The following is a 19,202-nucleotide window of genomic DNA, read 5'->3' on the forward strand; positions in this document are numbered from 1 at the left end:
CAGAGGGTGGTGATGGAGAGTTGCTTTTCAGACTGGAGGCCTGTGACCAATGGTGTGCCACAAGGATCAGTGCATTTTGTCATTTATGTTTTGGTAAGGCAAATCAGAGCAGGACTTGTACACTGGTTGGGAAGGTCGTGGGGGAATGGGGGTTGGGGGGAGTGTGGTTTGCTGAACAAAGAGACCTTGAGGTACAGGTTCATAGTTCCTTGGACGTGGAATCACAATTAGATAGGATAGTGAAGAAGGTGTCTTGAATGCTTTCCTTTATTGGTCACAGCATTGAAATAGGAGTTGGGAGGCCATGTTGTGGCTGCCCAGGACATTAGTTAGGCCACTTTTGGAATATCATATGCAATTCTGGTTTCCCTCCTATTGGAAAGATGTTGTGAAACTTGAAAGGGTTCAGAAAAAAATTACTATGATGTTGCCAGGGTTGGAGGATTGAGTTTCAGGGAGAGGCTGAATAGGCTGGGGCTGTTTTCCCTGGAGCGTTGGAGGCTGAAGAGTGACCTTCTCGAGATTTATAAAATCATGAGGGGCTTGGATAGGGTAAATAGACAAGGTCTTTTCCCTGGAGTGGGAGAGTCCAGAACTAGACAGCACTGTTTAGGGTGAGAGGGGAAAAATTTAAAAGGGATGTAAGGGGTAACGTTTTCATGCGGAGGGTAATCCGTATTTTGAATGAGCTGCCAGAGGAAGTGGCAGAGGCTGGTACAATTGCAACATTTAAAAGGCATCTGGATGTGTCTATGATTAGGAAGGGTTTTGAGGGAAATGGGCCAAATGCCGGCAAATGGGACTAGATTAAGTTGGGATATCTGACCAGCATGGACGATTGGACTGAAGGGTCTGTTTCTGTGCTGTACATCTCTATGACTCTATTTGCTACTTTTGCAAATCAATCAAAACATCAAGGTCTAAACAGCACAGATTTAATGAGATTGAGCTAATTGTTCCTGTTTGCTCTGCCCAGACCTCTCATTATTTTGTGAACTTTAGTGAAATCCCCCTCAGCCTCTTCCTCTCCATGGTGTGAAATTCCACATTCTCTAATCAAAACCTGGCAGTTAATTGTCAATCAGCATTAGTGGGTGCATTCTCCACGGCAACATCTCTGCCAATCAGAATTCATTTAGCAACCAATCAATAGTCTCCTTTCAGATGACAGAATTTACTTTTCACCTTGAATTGGTTGGGATTCTTGCAAAATGTCCCAATAAATGCAGGACAAAAGGATTCGACAAAATGTGTCTTTTCTCAACAATACATCTAAAGGATTATTTGATAAACTATTCTGTAACCCTTATCATTAATGCTCGTCAGTCTACATCATTTGCTTCTCTGCAAGTATTTCTAATGTAAACAGTGTTCGGTTTTCGGGTTTTGCCCAATTCACCAAGAATTTCTGTTTTTCGTTTCTTAATTCAGCTTACACTGTGGTATCTCTTCCCAATGAAAAGCTGCTCTGTGACATCATTACAGGATACTAAACCCCTAATGCAATGGTTAGGAGGTTGGTCTTTGAGGTTGTTGTAAACAGCAAGTTCTTACAGTCCTGCACTAGTAGGCAGGAGGGCCCATACAGTCTCCTCGTTTGCCATCCCATGCTTGTATCCAGCCTACAACATTATAAGGTGTACGCAAAGCCTAGAGCATCAGTTAATATTCCCCTGCAATTGTGGGTTTGCGTGGTAAGGGGAGAACAGGAAGGCTCAGAAAAGGAGATGGCTGACTCTATCAATGAGACCAGCTCAAAGTCCCAGCCTATCCAGATATTCATTGCATTCCTGATCTTGCTGTTGAGTCTCCCTACTCTCCCTGGACCTTTGCTCCCATTTCCTGTCATGTGACCTCACTACTGGCTCCCCCTGTGGAACTCCAGCACTGTGATTCTGGAGGTTGCTTCTGGTGCCAGCAGTGACCATTACTCCCTGTGGCACTGCTGGTCAGTCAGATTGGCAGGCAGTTTTGTTCAAGGAAAATGCACAAAATGGAGGATAAAATTCCCATATCCAACCATTTGATGCTCTGAGCAGCTTGAAGTGACTCTGGCACAGCCATAACCTGTACGGATATATTCCCCACCAAGTCTTCGGGTTGTCGGACAGGAAACCTTGCTATCCGAAAAATCCTGGTCATTGTCTTTATAATTTGTAGGTTAATTGACTGGCTACTGGTGCTCATGTTTCCCGTCTTCCACCTTAAGTGAATCCATGCTTCTCCATAGCACTGTGGCTTAAACCACACCAGGCCTTGTTCATCTGCCAGCCCTGTCCTTGTTGATCACTATGAGACGCTAATCCAACATCAAACTTTTAAAATTTTCACCCCTGTATCATTGAGCAAATCCTCTCTCTCGTACCCTCCTCCAACTGTGCGAACCATCAAAATACCTGCACTCCTACAATTCTGACATTTGTTGCAACACTCACCATTTCACTCACTCTCCCATTGGTAACTGTGCATTCAGCAGGGTTAACCTTAAACATTGGAATTGCCTCCCTAAACCTCTTCATCTCACCATGTCTCTGACCTTTAACATTTAATGAATTGCACTAAGGTCATTGCATCAGACTGATTGTCTGTGAAAAGTCCATTTCTTTCAGTGTGTCTCACTGCCAGTGCACAACAGGATCAATTGAAGTGTCTGGATGAAAGTATAATCTTTGACATGAAATATTGTTCGCTATAGTGTGAATTATCAGGTGTCGGAATAATCTGATTGGGTGAAAATCCAACAGAAATGATCAAACATTTTACATTTCCATTCACAGAAAATATCTGCTGCTTGCACATCAGCTCCTGATTGGGGTCCCTACTTGGAACAACACAGAGGGGAAAGATACAGGAAGAAGCCTGACTCTACAGAAGACCCAAACTGTGTGCACCTTCTGGTCATTCCTGAGAAGTAACAACGCAAAGGAAAATTCCTGTTCAATTGGTAAACATTGGTCCTGAAATTCCACAGCCATTCTGGAGTACAATCAGTGTCACTTCATTGAGTGCTCCCTTGATCAGTCAGCACCTCAGCCAAGACCCAGGGATAAGATTTACTGAAGTTTCCTGTGCCCACTGTAAACATGGGCATAAATTTGGGGCAGGATGGGGCTGGTGAGAATTACTGAGCATTCAAGTTCCTGCATCATGAGTGTTCAGTCATGTTCCTCCCTGCGTCCTGGTGATAATACACAGGATTCCAGTCTCTGTACATTGTGGACATTAGCTCCTGCTCTCACAACCCCCACTTACAGTCTGCACTGCCTGGGTTCCCAACAATTAACTACAGGATGAAGGAAGATTTGATGCAGCGGAATCTGATTCAAAATGATATTAGACATAGAAGGTGCAGAAAGGGTTAATGCTGAGGATTGCATTAAGAATGGCCATATCAATATCATCATTCTGATTTGGGTGGAAGAATAGTAGCTTGATTAATAAAACCTGCCACTGAAATCCTCTTTACAGTCTCTGTGACAATGTCTACCATATCAGTGGAATATGTACCTATTGCTAACATGTAATAAATGACACATTGGTTAAGACAAAGGCCTGTGCTTGTTGGAGGACCAAGTGTTTTTCCTCGACCACACTTGATAAAATGAGCCCTGCAAATCCCTGCCAGGAAGGATATGTTGGCAGTGAACCTGCCTTGATGGTTTGATAGTATGAGCAATCTCTAACATGATGAGCAGTGGTGCAGGTTCCGGTGAGCTTTAAAGGTATCTTCAGGTATAACTTTAAGATGATAAACGCATCGCAATTTTTGACAAGACAAAATCAACAGAGTGAGATTCATCTGGTAGAACACATTAAAGTGATTGGGATTGTCTTTAACCCCACATGCAGCTCTGAAGAGAATGGGAAATGTCTACTGGGCAGCACGGTGGTTCAGTGGCTAGCATTGCTGCCTCACGGAGCCAGGGACCCGGGTTCAGTTCCTGCCTTGGGCAACTGTCTGTGTGGAGTTTGCACATTTTCCCTGTGTCTGCATGGGTTTCCTCCGGGTGCTCCGGTTTCCTCTCACAGTCCAAAGATGTGCAGGTTAGGAGAATTGGCCTTGCTAAATTGCCAGTAGTGTGAGGTGCATTAGTCAGGGGTGAATGTAGGGGAATGGGTCTGGGTGGGTTTCTCTTTGGAGGGTCAGTGTGGACTTGTTGGGCCGAAGGGCCTGTTTCCACACCGTAGTGAATTTAATCCAATCTAAAAGAAGGGGGACCCATTCATTACACTTGCAAACAAGGTGTGAATCATCTATTTTGACAACATAAGCATGAGAAAATCCTCCTGCACAGCTATACACAATAGCAGCTTTGTTATACAGCAACATACAAGGTGGCACGGTGGCACAGTGGTTAGCACTGCTGCCTCACAGCGCCAGAAACCCGGGTTCAATTCCCACCTCAGGTGACCTCCTGTGAGGAGTTTGCACATTCTCCCCGTGTCTGCGTGGGTTTCCTCCGGGTGCTCCGGTTTCCTCCCGCAATCCAAAGATGTGCAGGTCAGGTGAATTGGCCATGCTAAATTGCCCATAGTGTTAGGTAAGGGCCAAATGTAGGGGTATGGGTAGGTTTTGCTTCGGCGGGTCGGTGTGGACTTGTTGGACCGAAGGGCCTGTTTCCACACTGTAAGTAATCTAATCTAAAAAAAAATACAAATCCTTTAATATAAGGAGACATTGAGATTTTGTATCATTAAATGAAAAGGAAGCTAAATAATCATATCAGGAAGACAAGGCAGCAGTAATAGTACTGTCAGCAAGATGTCATTTCAGAAATGGGCCAAATAGTACATAAAATTGGCACCTTGCCAATAACTGTTCTTAAGGTATTGATTTTGTCTCCAAACTAGATACTTAATCAGAAACCGAACAAATACACTTTTATATTCAATGATCTAATGTACCAAGTTGCTCATAAAAGTTGCATCAGATACACTTGATGAAATTCTGCAAGGTTTTAAAAATCATTGTCCAACAAATTAAATTCTTGAAAACACAATATTTATCAGGTGTTCAGCTTCCAGAGAAATCTATGAGTAACTTATTTAGTGATCTCTACATAGTAGTGGAAAAATATGACTATGAAGCCTTGAAATCACCCTTCATTGGAGATAGAATTATTGATGGATTACTGGTAAGTCTTTTTCAGTTTTGTTGTGGTCCAAAGAAAATTTTCAAGAAAGCCATTTAGATGGTGAGAGAAGCAAAAATCTGGAAGCAAAACAGATCAACATAAGACAGGAGGATCAACCTTACCACAAGATGTCAGCAGATTCTCTTCAGCTCCTGTGGTTCAAAAATCCTAAAGACAGTAGAATAACCAGTAGAGATTTGGCCAGACAGCAGATACTAGGAGTGAATGTCAATGCATTGGAGAAAGCAAACTTCACAGGCACAGACAGTATCCTCTTCCTACTTTTCCCTTTGAACATTTTAGTCCTAAGAACTATATCTGACTTCTTCTTGAATACACTGAATGGTTTGATTTCAATCACTGTCAGTGGCAAAGAATTCCACAGGCTCACCACTCTCTGAGTGAAGAAGTTTCTCTTCATCTAATTCCTAAATGACCTCGTCTGTATTCTCAGATTGTGAGCCCTGGTTCTGGATTTCTTGGTCATTGGGAACATCCTTCCTGAATTTAACCTGTCTAATCCTGTGAGCATTTTATAGGTTTCTATCAGATATCCACTCAGCCTTCTAAACGATGGTGAATATAGTCCTAATCAGTCCACTTTCTCTTCATATATCAGTCCTGTCATCCCAGGAATAGTCTAGTTGCAGTCTTTGTTGCAGTCCCTCCATAATTATTCTAGCAATCCATGAATCAGTCTATGAACCCATCCGTCTATGAATACATCTATGAATTCACCTGTCATTGAATCTGACCAACCAATCATGAATCCAACCAACAGTCTACCAAGTCCATCTGCCTGGAAATTTGGCCCACTTTCTGAGAATCAATCAGTACATTATTTCATGCACCTATCTGCGAATCCATCCTTAAATCTGTGTTTCCCTCCATGAATCTAGCTGGCAATCCATCCACACCTTTGTGAATCTTTCCTTCTGTATATCTGCCCATAAATCCATCACATCATTGTTCTGTCTGTATGTGAATTCATCCATCGATCTGTTCATCTGTGACACTATCCATCCATGAATCTACCCATGAATTCATCCCTCATCCCATACAGTTTTGATGTAGATGGTCAAACTATCAGTTTATCTGACTGGCTTAGCAGAAACCACCCTATCACACAACTGAAACCGGGCTGTTTGAGCCCTTTTTACATATGCAGTTTTGACTTCTGATATCAATTGCTGTTTTACAAGAACTGTAATTCCAAACTTTAGCAGTGAAAAAGCCTTCTCTGCATCTCTATCTCTCCCAAAAGTCTCTTATTCAGAAAAACAAATTGCAGACTTAGTCAGCCATGGTGGACTAATTCTCTGAGCATGCCAAATAGCACTGCACTCTTAATTGCCATCCACCTGTATCCCAACTCAGAAAAAGAATTGCAGTAAGATTAACCAAATGAAGATTCCCAATTTGGTTCTTGACCAATTGGACTCTAAGTCATGTGAACTAATACCAATGTAATAACTTTTCATGAAATTCAATTTGCAACTATTTTTCTTTCTCTATCTTTCTTCACTGTATTTGTGTGTGTGAATGAAGTAGCAGAGTTTGTTCCTCCATGTTCTGCATGTTTATTAATAAACCCCATCTTAAAGATTTTGCTTTGGGTTTATTTCCAAGATTGAAACTCAAAAAATAAAGGTACAGTTTGGGCAGCGTGTTGTGGCTTACTTCAAAACTGGACAAAAAGGGAAATCATTACCTCAAACGATACCTGTCTCCAAATCAAGAGGGGAAAAGCAACCATAATTTTAATTCACCCCCATTCCTCCATGACCTTTTGATCTTCAAGTTTTCCATTTATTTAGTGTGCACTCACATGCACTCAGCATACTTCTCCAGACTGCCTCTTCTGACAGCTCACTCACCCCATTCTCACAAGCTTGGATCCTGCTCTCCTTGGATCATTGGATTGGATCATACCCTCTGACCATCTCCCCATTCAGGGTCCTCCTTGCCAATTTATTCCCAAAGAGTTAATCACTCTGGCAAATCCCTGCTGGGTCACTTAGCACAAAACTGGCCATTCACAAGCAGCCGTGTTGCTTCTTCTGTTCTATATCAGTACCCCTTACATTACTGCCCATTTACTCTATGACCTCCTCAAAACTTTCTACAAGTTTGGTCAAACAAACTTTCCCCTTTGACATTCAAGCCAACTATTCATAGCTACTCTATATGTCCTGCTCTTCTTTCTCTACTAAGGATTCCATTATTTATTCTTGCACTGATGCAAATGGATTGATTTATCATTGCTTGAAAGGGGTCAGGAAAGATTTACAAGAATGTTGCCAGGGTTGGAGGGTTTGAGCTATAGGGAAAGGCTGAATAGGCTGGGGCTGCTTTTCCTGGAGTGTCAAAGGCGGAGGGGTGACCTTCTGGAGATTTATAAAATTACGAGGGGCATGGATAGGATAAATAGGCAAAGTCTTTTCTCTGGGTTGAGGGAGTTCACGACTAGAGGGCATAGGTTTAGGGTGAGAGGGAAAAGATATAAAAGGGACCTAAGGGACAACTTTTCACACGGAGGATGGTGTGGGTATGGAATGAGCTGCCAGAGGTAGTGGTGGAGGTGAATACAGTTATAGCATTTAAAAGGCATCTGGATGGGTATCTGAATAGGAAGGGTTTAGAGGGATACAGGCCAAGTGATGGTAAATGGGATAGATGAGGTTAGGATATCTGGGCATGGACGAGTTGGACTGAAGGGTCTGTTTCCTTGCTGTATATCTCTATGATTCTATGACATGCTATGTTTTAAATATAGGCATTATTTTAGCTTTCTAAACCTGGATCTCTGCCACAACTCCATTTCTGAATGAACTAATAAAAATGAGTAATTCCTTATCCCGAGATTATTTCAAAATATATGGATGCAATTGATCTAGACTGGAATTGGAAGTGGACCTATATCCTGATGGGGACATTTGCTAGTGCTACTCAGGAGGTGTAAGACCCATAAAGGATTTGTTTGGGTGGATAGATGGGTTGGGGGTAGTGGGAGGTTTTGAGCATGCAAAGAGGCACTGAGAAAAGAGATAAGGTGAAGGCTGGTACAGTTGAGAGGAGGAGCAACTCAAATAGTCAAGGCAGGCATGAGCAAGGCAGAGAACAAGGTTAGTCTGATGAATGAGACTACATTTATTTCAAAGCAAGAGGCCTGACAGGTAAAGCTGATGACCTTGGGCATGGTTGGGAACATGGGAATAGGATATCATAGCTATTACAGAGACACAGCTCCATGAAGGGCAGGACTGGCAGCTTAATGTTCCAGGGTATAGATGCTGTAGGAAGGATAGAAAGGAGGACAAGAAAGGAAGGGAAGTGGTGTTGTAGTTCAGGCTAAAATTACAGGTGTACCTAGGGAGAGTATTCCTGGGAGTAATGAGGTCAAAGCCAAGTGGTCCTGATGGAACTCAAACTTTCAGTGACTAGATTATTGCTAAGCAAGAGAACTGCTTGATAGCATTGTTGATGATACCTTCCGGCACTTTATTGATAATTGAGAAAAGACTGATAAGGTTTTAATTGTCCATTTTCAATTTGTTCTGCTATTTGTGTGGGACATATCTGGGCACTTTTCCATGTTGGCAGACACATGCTAGTGTTGCATTTGTACTGGAACAGCATGGCCGGGCTATTGCAAATTCTTGACTATGTCTTCAGTAATATTACTAAATTCTTTTCAAAACCCATAGCCTTTGCCCTATCCAATGCCTTAATGCATTTCTTGATATATCATGTGGAGTGAACTGAATTGGCTGAAGTTCAGCATCTGTGAGATCTGCAGAGGAGGCCAAGATAGATCATCCACTCGATATATCAGGCTGATGGTTTGGCAAATGCCTCAATCTTGTCTTCTGCATTGATGTGTTGGGCTCCACCCATCATTAAGGATGGGGCTATTTATGAAATCTCTTCCTCCAGTGAATTGTTTATTTGGCCATCACCATTCAGGATTGTTTTGGTCGGCTGGCAGCGCTTAGATCTGAGCCTTTTTATCACATAGTCTGTTATTACCCATAACGTGTTGTTAGCCACTAACAGTCTCCATTACCAGCTATTCATCCTCCTAGCCTGACTGTTATACACTCCCTCACCTGTCCAACTATCCTTTTCTGTCTTTGGCCTCTATGCGCACCTATTGTTTACTCCTTACTGCCTCATCCAACATTTTCCTAGTTGTCATCAGTTCTGAGGAAGAGTCACTGGACCCAAAACATTAACTCTGATTTCTCTCAATAGGTGCTGCAAGATCTGCTGAGCTTTTGCAGCAATTTATGTTTTTGTATCGATCTGATTCATTGGTTATGGAATTCCTTAACTCTGTCTATCAATTGCTGCTGATGCTGTTTAGCAAACAAGTAGTCTTCTTTTGTAGCTTCACCAAGTTGATGACTTGGTTTTGGCTCCTGTCATGTCCAACTGCACTCTTCATTGAACTAGGATTAATTGATGGAATTGGCTGAGGCAGGGTAATGTTGGACCATGAGTTTGCAGGTTGTGTTGAAATACAACTCTGCAAATATAGCTCACAACACCTCATAGATGGCCAGTCTTGTGTTGCTAGATCCATTCAAAGTATATCCAATTAACATGATTGTAATGGCACACAACATGATGGAACGTATCCTCAATGTGAAGATGGGACTTTGTCTCCTCATGGACTGTGGGATGGTCACTCTTAATGATACTGTCGTGGTCAAGGATACCTGTAGCAGGCAGTTTGGTGTGGATGGATTGAGTATGTTTTTCACTCTTATTGACTTCATTGGAACATTTGCAGACCCTATCTAGCAGCTATATATTTTAGCTCTTGGTCACCCTTAGTGCTTACTCAAGGTAATGTTCAATGTGTATAAGTATTGATTCATCAGCTGGGGGGCAGTGAGTCAAGGGAGGGTGTGGTATGTGATAATCAGCTGGAGTTGTCCATGCCCATGTCTAAAGTGATTTCGTTTTACTTCATTGCATTCGGCATCAATGTTGATATCTCCCAAGGCAACTGCCTTCTAACTGTATGTCCCTGCTTTCATGACAGTTGGTTGGTCCAGCTGCTGGAACAGGTCATACCAGAGATGGTGATGACATTGTTTGGGATATTTTGTGCAATGCATGATGCCATGAGTATGACTATCAGTTTGACCAGTCTCTGAGACAGCTCTCCCAATTTTAACACTAGCCTCAGAAGTAAATAAGGAAGACTTCATAGAATTGACAAGGCTGAGACTGCCATTGTCATTTCTGGTGCCTTAGCCCATCTAGCTTCACTTCTTATTTGAGACTTTCTACCAGTTGATATGAGTGAGTGATTTGCTAAACTATTTTGAGGGCAGTTACGAGTCAAGTACATTGTTGCATTTACACATTGGCCAGACCAGATAAGGGTGATATTTTTCTATCTTTAAAGGGCATTAGGAGTGGTTTCGTGTCAACATTAGTGACTTTCAATTTTATATTTAAATGAAAACTCAGATTTCAGCATCTGTCAAGAAGGAATTTGAACCCAAGCCCCCAGAATATTACCTGGCCCCTGGTTCCATGACCTCAGTAACAATGTCACAAGTCCATTTCTTTCCCCAAGTTGTTGTTGCAATCTTGGGACAGTAGGAAGATGATCTATCTAAGGGCAATTGTATCTGCAAAAGCAAATTACAAGAGTCCATGAGGAAAATTAATGAATAAACATCTGTTGTGGTTCTGCTCGCCGAGCTGGAAGTTTTTGCTGCAAACGTTTCGTTCCCTGGCTAGGGAACATCATCAGTGCTGTTGGAGCCTCGTGTGAAGCGCTGCTTTGATGTTACATCTACCTGGATGCTTCAAGGAATGAACAAGAATACAAATCAGATCAGATTTGGTCCAAGGTGTTACTTGCATTGATCTACTTCTTCTTTTAGATAGATCCCAGGACTTCAATGCATGTTCACAATGGAATAGTAGCAACCAATCTCTGATAGTGGCAGTAGACATAAGAGATACTAAAACTAAGGACAGAGGGTGAGAACAGGAACTGGATTTTCAGGTTGAGCAGATAGGGACTGAGATTGAAAGCATGAGTAAGGTTAGGAGTAAAGGTGGGAGACAAGCCTGGCAGCCAGGCAGAAGCCAGGCTGGGAGCAAGACTGAGGCAAGACAGGAGGCAGATCGAGTGTGAGAAGAAGCTAAAGTCCCCACTATTGGCAATAGACATGAGGGATTTTAACAATAAGTACAGAGACTGGGAATAGAGTTGGGACTGAAGAGGATCTTGATGGATAAGTCAGGAGCTGGAGTGTTGGCAGAAAGGTTGTGGGAAGAGGGAAGCCACCAAATGGGAATGAAGTTAGAGTAAAATGTGCAATGTTGAAGGGATATATTGGCATAATTTTATTAACACAACATGAGAAATATGTAAAGGAGTAGACCTTATAGGCCATTGAGCCTATTTTGTTATTTAATACAACCATCACTGATCTTGGAGTGTGACTTCACTTCTCTGCCTGCTTCCCATATCTCCATATTCTCAAGAGACTAAATATGTCTATGCCTGTCTTAAATTTATTCAACAATGGAGATAACTTAATGCCCTGCAGCAGAGAATTACTAAGATTCACACCCCTTGGATTGAAGAACAACCATTTGATGAAGATGTTAAAGCAAAAACAATGTTAACAACATCCATAGGAGCTTACTATATTTCATGAGTGCAAGAACGGATACACTTCCGAAACTGGATCAGGGTTACACTGCTTAAACAACTCAACAAGAATTCAGACTGCTGCTAGTCACAATGAGTCACTTTCCCTTCATGTCTGAGTAGAGAATTATCTGCAAGGATTTATTAAACCAAATTCCAGCAAAACATCTTCAGTACAAAGTATGCATGGAGGAGCAAAGTGAAGAATGATAAAATACTAATTAACCAAGTATTTCTGAAAATCTAGAGCACAGACCAACATGACTTTATGGAAGACTATGGGTTTAAATTTGATATGTTTTCAAGTAAAGCCTCAGATTTTAAATGGAGGTACTGTATTTATTGTACCTCCAATAATAAATAGTTCATTTAGATAGCATCAATAAAATCTTCAGTAGAGAATTGGCTGGTTGGTTAAAAAGAGAAGACATTCAAAACTGCATCATTTTACTGCCAAGAGCAATTAGGGAGCATGGTATATAACAGAATTTTAAGAGCACTTGTGATAGCTGAAACACTCTTGCCTAAAAACATAATTGTCATTCTTTGATGGTTTTTGACAGATAATATATTAGCAATGTGACAGAAAATATTAAGGAAAACAATTGGCTCTCCCATCATTTCAATTAATTCAGTAAAAATGTAATTGCTGCATCATTGCTTCAATCCAAAGCAATGGATATCACACTAAATTAAAAAAAAAGTTAACTGATTAACACAATCTATCATCTGAATCTGAGAACACGATTAAAGATCCATATTATTTGTTGTTGGTGTTTCAGTCAATTTATGACATGGGCTGAAATTGTAGTTGGCTTGCTGCTGTAGTCTCTTCCTCTACCACCATGAGACCATCGCTCCTTCCCCATTAGCTGCATGTAATACAGCAAGGCATGATCCCTGGAAGATAATTCCTCATGTATTGCTTTGAAACTGCTCTGATAAGTTGGAAATAGATATAGTGACCATATAGAAAATGGAGCTCAGAAATGTTAACTAAAATGGCTGAAGCACATTGGCTGTATTGCCCGGCATGCCGAGCGAAACAAATTACTAACACAGCAACTTGTAAGGGTCCCTGCACAAGCTGGATAAACATGTCCGATCCCACAGATCCGAGAATGATATAGTACATAGCACTAGGTCAAAGGGCAGCCATCAGAGGAGTACTGGTGCCTCACGGTCTAGCTGTAACACAGTAATGAGGTTTGAATGTTTACATTTAAGAGCATCTCTGAGATCTGACTGTTACCTTGAAGAGCAGGAGAAGAATAATGGGGGCTAATGTCTGACTTTAAAGATAGTGTTAATATCTTAACCAGATGGCTGCTGGTGTCTGTGTGTTAGATTTAGAGCATTTTTTGATGTGTAAGCTTACAATTAAGTATACTTTGATTAATATACTTTTCGATAGCCTAATGACACGGGACTCTGTATTGCGTGAGAAGTTATGTATAAATGTAACAACTTTCCCTATCGAGAGTGAGAGAATCCACTCTTTAGTACCCGGCGTGGTCTAAAGTGGCTTTTCTCCCAAGCCTTGTTTGTATATTCGTATACTGACAGTCTTGAATAAAAACAGTGCTGTTGAAAGGTATTAATTAAGTGGTGGTTCTCTGTTCTTGGACAGGCGTTCACAAGAAGCCCAGGAGCTCAAGGCTGAGCTTCCACATTTTGGTGGCAGCGGTGGGATCCCAACGGAAGGCGGCTCCTGGTGACGGTTCAACAGGACACGGTCTTGCTGTGGCAAGGTGGACACGGGCCCAACTAGGACGTGAGTATACCGTTTGGGACTCACGACTAGTGTCTCCCCAAGTCAGGGGCGGACCTGGATCCAACTCACCGCAGCAGGAGCTGCTACCGGACGGGATCGAGAACGAACCAGTGAACAGCTTTTTAAAGGGACCACCACAAAAGCGCTGGGAGTGCTACAGAAGGTAGGACAATTTAAAAAAAAGAGCGCTGGGAGCGCGGGGAGAAATAAGAATAGTTAGATACGTACGGGTTTAAAGTCCCTTGGGGTTAGAGTCCTCATAAAAGCACCACAGTACGTCTGTGTGAGAGAGTTTAAAGTCCCTTGAGCAGGATCTCATAAAAGCACCGCTCACAAGTAGTTGTTTAGATACGTACGGGTTTAAAGTCCCTTGGGGTTAGAGTCCCCATAAAAGCACCGAGGTACGTATGTGTGAGAAGGTTTAAAGTCCCTTGAGCAGGATCTCATAAAAGCAACACTCACAAAAGGTTAGGGAAAGTTTAGGGAACATTATGGGACAGTTCATGGATAAATGTGAGGATCCGGGATCATTAATTGTAACAGTCTGCGCAGAATATCCTGAGGATGCACAGTCACTCAGGAAATTGTCAGGATGGCTAACAGAAAAAGTGGACCTGATGAATGGCCTGCAGGGGGTACGTGGAAATTGGAGATTGTAAAGAGAGCTACGGAGTTAGTATGGAAAAAGGGAACAGGGGGAAAGAAGGGTAAGAAAATTATGGCTAAACTAAGAGATGCATGCTTAAAAAAGAAAGAGGAAGCTAAACAACAACACGAGCAGAAGGTTTACAACAGTTGGTTACATAATGCTACAAAAAGGGGGCTAAGTGTCACTAAGGATGGGCTTCCTTTGACCCTCCATGAGCTCAAGGTTGCATGTGCAAATTTTGATGAAATTATTAATAAGAACAAACGGTTGGCCAACCAAACGGTGGAGATGGCATTGTCAGACCTGAGGCTGGGTGCAGGATGGGAAGATAAGGGAATTAGTTCTAGGAATGTGGAATCCCCTCCCCAACCCCCTCCATCGGGTACAGCACCCCAGGAGGCACGTAGTGAAAGGAGTTTTACCCCAAGCACAGGTAAAAAAGGATATCGGCCTCCACCACAGTGTGAACCCGAACGGCAATTGCCCTACCCTTGGACAGAGGAGGCTGACGATGACAGTTCAGAGATAGAGCAACCCCCAGGCCACATGTTCCCTATGCGTACTGTTCCTAATCCTCAAGCGGGACGGGTAAGAGTCCCCGCCCAGCCGAACGCTGTCCCTCCTGTCGCTGCGATTCTTCACCCTCCTACCCTAGAAATTTTTACGCCATGGAAACCGCAGGAAATTTTGGCACTGACTATGAATCTCCCTGACAAAGATAAGGATCCACAAAAATGGTGTGAATCAGTTGAAAGTATTTGGCAGGCTTACGGGGCAGTGGGAGAAAATATCTGGAATTTTTTGAGGGTTGTGTTTATTGGCTCTAAGTGGACAAAATTTTTGGAAATATTAAATATGCCCCCTGGTGCCAACAGTTGGGCTGCCTTTACAGCACAACACCCGAATCAACAACAACAGGAGCAGGAAATTAAAGAAGCAATGCGGCAGGTCCTCAGAAAACCGGTTGATTTAGCAAAAATCATTGATTTAAAACCAAAAAAGGGGGAGGGTGCTGAGGAATACCTACAGAGGTTTAATGAAACTTATGGCACATATTCTGGGGACCCTCTTTTCCCTTTGGGAGCGGGGGCTGTCTCACAACAGTATAATAGTCTCTTGATGAACACTTTGCCTAAACCTACACAAGATAGATGGAAAACTAACAACTTAAATTAGATCAATTCCTCACAGGGGGATACAGCTAGGGCAATTAAAGCATTATGGGGCGAGGGTGACGGTCCTAAGGCCGAAAAACCTATTAAATCTGAATTTGTTGTACGGGAAAGTGATCAAAATACCATGGCCCCCTTGCGGCAACCTCCCACCCCTCCCCAGCAGACACAGCAGCAAGGGCTGTGGAGATTACCTGGCCCCCAGCTGCAGTCTGACAATAGATGCTATCAGCTGGAACTGGATTTTTATGTCCCAGGCTGGCAAAACCAAAAGGGCTCAGAAAGCTGAATTAATTGCATTAACTAGGGCATGTGAGCTAGCCTCCGGACTTACAGCTAATATATATATACTGACTCTAGGTATGCCTTCGGGGTTGCCCATGATTTTGGGACACTATGGGAAAATCGAGGTTTTCTCACCTCGTCGGGGACTCCTATCGTACACAGGGAGGAAGTCATTAATTTGTTACAGGCCATTCAAAGTCCTCGCGAATTGGCCATTATTAAATGTTCCGCGCACTCTGCCGGAACAGATCCGGTTTCTATGGGAAATAAACAGGCAGATGAAGTTGCTAAACAGGCTACGGAGCTCCCTGGCTCCTTAATGATGGTTCAGAGGAAATCTATTAGGGCCTCAGTTCCTGACAAGCAGCCTCCCTCCACCGCTGATATTGTTGCTTTACAGGGGGACGCCCCTGACAATGTACTTCATGAATGGACTGATCTGGGATGTTTCAAGGACGTTGACGGTCTTTGGAAAACCCCAGCAGGCCAGGTGTGTATGACTGATGCTTTAGCCGTCTGGGTGGTTGATGTTGTCCATCACTTAACACACTGTGGGGCTAGACAAACTGCAGATTTAGTCTGGGAATCTTGGTGGCATCCCAGTGTTCTGCAATTGGCTAGAGCACAAACTAAAAAATGCTTGACATGCATGCAGCATAACCCCGGCAAGGGGGTCCCCTGTGAACAGGGTAGAACCCCACTGCCTGAAGGCCCCTTTGATACGTTGCAAATGGATTTCATTGAGCTACCCAGAACGGCCAAGTGTAAATATGTTTTAGTTATTGTAGATGTTTTTCGTAAATGGATTGAGGCTGATCCTGCAGCCGATAACAAGGCTGACACTGTTGTTAAGACTTTACTCAAGGAGATTATTCCTAGATTTGGTGTGCCGCGGACACTCAGTTCCGATAACGGCCCTCATTTTGTGGCCCTTGTTAGTCAAGAACTTTGTAAAGTTCTTAATGTCAAGCAGCAGTTCCACTGTGCTTACCACCCTCAGAGCGCGGGAGTGGTGGAACGTGCTAATCAGACTTTGAAATCTAAATTGGCCAAACTGTCAGCTGACAATGGTCTCTCGTGGCTCCAAAATTTGCCCATTGCCTTGTTTCAACTCCAGGTGTCCCCGGCAGGGGCCCACCGTCTCTCCCCCGCCGAGATTTTGTATGGGCGGCCCCTCCGCACTCCCTTCAGCTCTGACTTCTCTGATTCTCCAGTTGACATACATCAGATGTCGGTTGGGATGATCTCCTATGTTTTATCCTTAACTGATGCCTTACGCATGAACCATGCGATGGTTAAAGCTGCCAGGCCTTTGCGGTCGGATTTGCCGTTGCCCCCAAACATCCGACCTGGCACCTTTGTATTGATCAAAAACTTTGCCAGAAAGCACGGCCTGGAACCCCGGTGGGAGGGCCCTTTTCAAGTCCTCCTTACCACCCCTACTGCTGTTAAGGTTGAGGGTCGTAAAGCCTGGATCAGCCTACACCATTGCAAGCTTATTGGGGAGGAATGAGAATAAGGGGCAGCTACTGTTGTATGTATTTTCTCTTCCCTTGACATAGGTGCCACTAAGGAAGGAAGACTGAAGAAAAGTGAAACGATGAAACCTATCCTCTTTCTCTTTGGCCTCTGCCTAACAGCGACATGGACATCAATGCAGACCAGTAACACCACCAGCGTGGATATAATACTTCCTTGGCCTTTCAATTAGAAGACTGAAGGTTCATATTCCAATCACGAGACTAACATCACTTTTTTACTGAAGGTATCCAGCTTGTTGGCAGTCTGCGTTTTCAAAAGTGACTGTAAAAGATCCCATGGTGTTGCAGTATTTGAAGGAGATCTAGCCAATATTTTATCCTCCCGTTAATAGATTATATGATATTGTTAGTTGTAGAGCATAGCTGTTTATCATTTGGCCTCTATGTTATCCATATTGCAACAATGACTACATTTCAAAAGTACTTAATTCCTTGTCAAGTATGATAATTGCAACTCATGTCCTTTTGACTAAACTTTCAGTGTGGTGCTGAGGGATTAATACAGTGCCTAATTGTTCATCACTGTCTTTAGGATTTGAAAGTAAAGCAAGATACCTATCTTTACAGGTGAATGTAAAATAATCCGATTTTACGGGAGTTATCACAGTGTCTTGTTTGACATTTATTCTTCAAACAATACTAGAGCACATTATTTAATTTTCTAAGTTATTTGATGGCCTTTACTATTTTCATTCTGCCGTGTTTGATGACAAAATAGCTATAATTATACTTATACCTTGACATTAACATTGCTACAAAACTATCAACTATTTTCTTTAGAGATGCAGCCCAGATGAAGAATTAAAAGAGATAGCAAGGGAAAATGTAGAATAGTTACAGTTGTAAAATATGTTAGCCTTCCTGAGCTGTACAAAGTTAAAAAGCACACAACACCAGGTTATAGTCCAACAGGTTTAATTGGAAGCACAATAGCTTTTGGAGCAACGCTCCTTCATCACGTGATGAATGAGCAGTGCTCCGAAAGCTATTGTGCTTCCAATTAAACCTGTTGGACTATAACCTGGTGTTGTGTGATTTTGAACTTTGTACACCCCAGTCCAACACCAGCATCTCCAAATCATTTCTGAGCTGTGACATCCTAGACTCATTTTACTTAGATGGCTTTATTTCCTGGTATAAAATATGCTCTCTAAATGTGATGTTTAGCTCAGGTTTACTGCTGAATTGAAATCTTGAGTGAAAAGTTGGTGAAAGTACATGTCTACTGCAATTGAAATGATCTGGCCCCTTGTTTTGTTGATTGTCAGCTTAATCTTCATGCTGGAGGTGGTCTCTGGGCAATTTTTTCCCTGTTCTAATTAAGAGCTTACAATCTGGAATTTGGGTAGGTTTCATGCTTCTTCAAGAGTTAAATACCTCGAGGCTTTCTCAGTTGAAGAATGCCAGTGAACATGGATATTCATGAAATGAAGGCATTTCTGCAGCTTCCAGAAAAGCAAGTACTCACATCAACAATGTAATGTCAATGGATCTGAGCAAGATTGACATTCAGTAGATGAAATTCTTACCTGTTACAAATATGTCCTTTGATTAAAGAACCTTGGTGCATTATATCTATAACTCACTGGTCATGGGGGAGTTTTGTCATTTTGTCAAATTGTAGAGCCCTGCTATGTCTTTGTCATTTTCCAGTGGAGAGTTGGCTTGTTGGAGTAAATGATGCATCCATGACTTGTTTAATGCACACAGCTATTTGTTATTATCACAGGGGTAGCCTGGAATAGCCGCTATGTATCAGAAATTCAGGGTAGTTGTTTCCGTATGCAGTAGTTGGAAACGAGGCGTCCATTGAAATCTTCTTTAACATCCATGGTTTATTCTTTCCTTGCTATTTATATTCCGCACTTCAAGTTTTTAATTAATCATTTGGTAGTCATTTAGAATTTGAAATTGCAGAGAAAAAGACACACTTTTTTAAAGTTGTTCAGCTAGAGTCAAGG

At 42.4% G+C, this 19,202-nt stretch overlaps 2 pseudogenes; one reads left to right on the top strand and one right to left on the bottom strand.

Moving 5' to 3' along the window:
* The window catches only part of LOC132820282 (sodium- and chloride-dependent neutral and basic amino acid transporter B(0+)-like), an 85,439-nt pseudogene extending 82,524 nt beyond the window's left edge, over window positions 1–2,915 (top strand).
* LOC132820027 (sodium- and chloride-dependent neutral and basic amino acid transporter B(0+)-like) overlaps window positions 1–19,202 on the bottom strand; it is a 640,602-nt pseudogene that overhangs the window by 438,330 nt on the left and 183,070 nt on the right.

The sequence above is a fragment of the Hemiscyllium ocellatum genome, chromosome 11 (genome assembly GCF_020745735.1).
Source record: "Hemiscyllium ocellatum isolate sHemOce1 chromosome 11, sHemOce1.pat.X.cur, whole genome shotgun sequence".
NCBI classification, from domain to species: Eukaryota; Metazoa; Chordata; class Chondrichthyes; order Orectolobiformes; family Hemiscylliidae; genus Hemiscyllium; species Hemiscyllium ocellatum.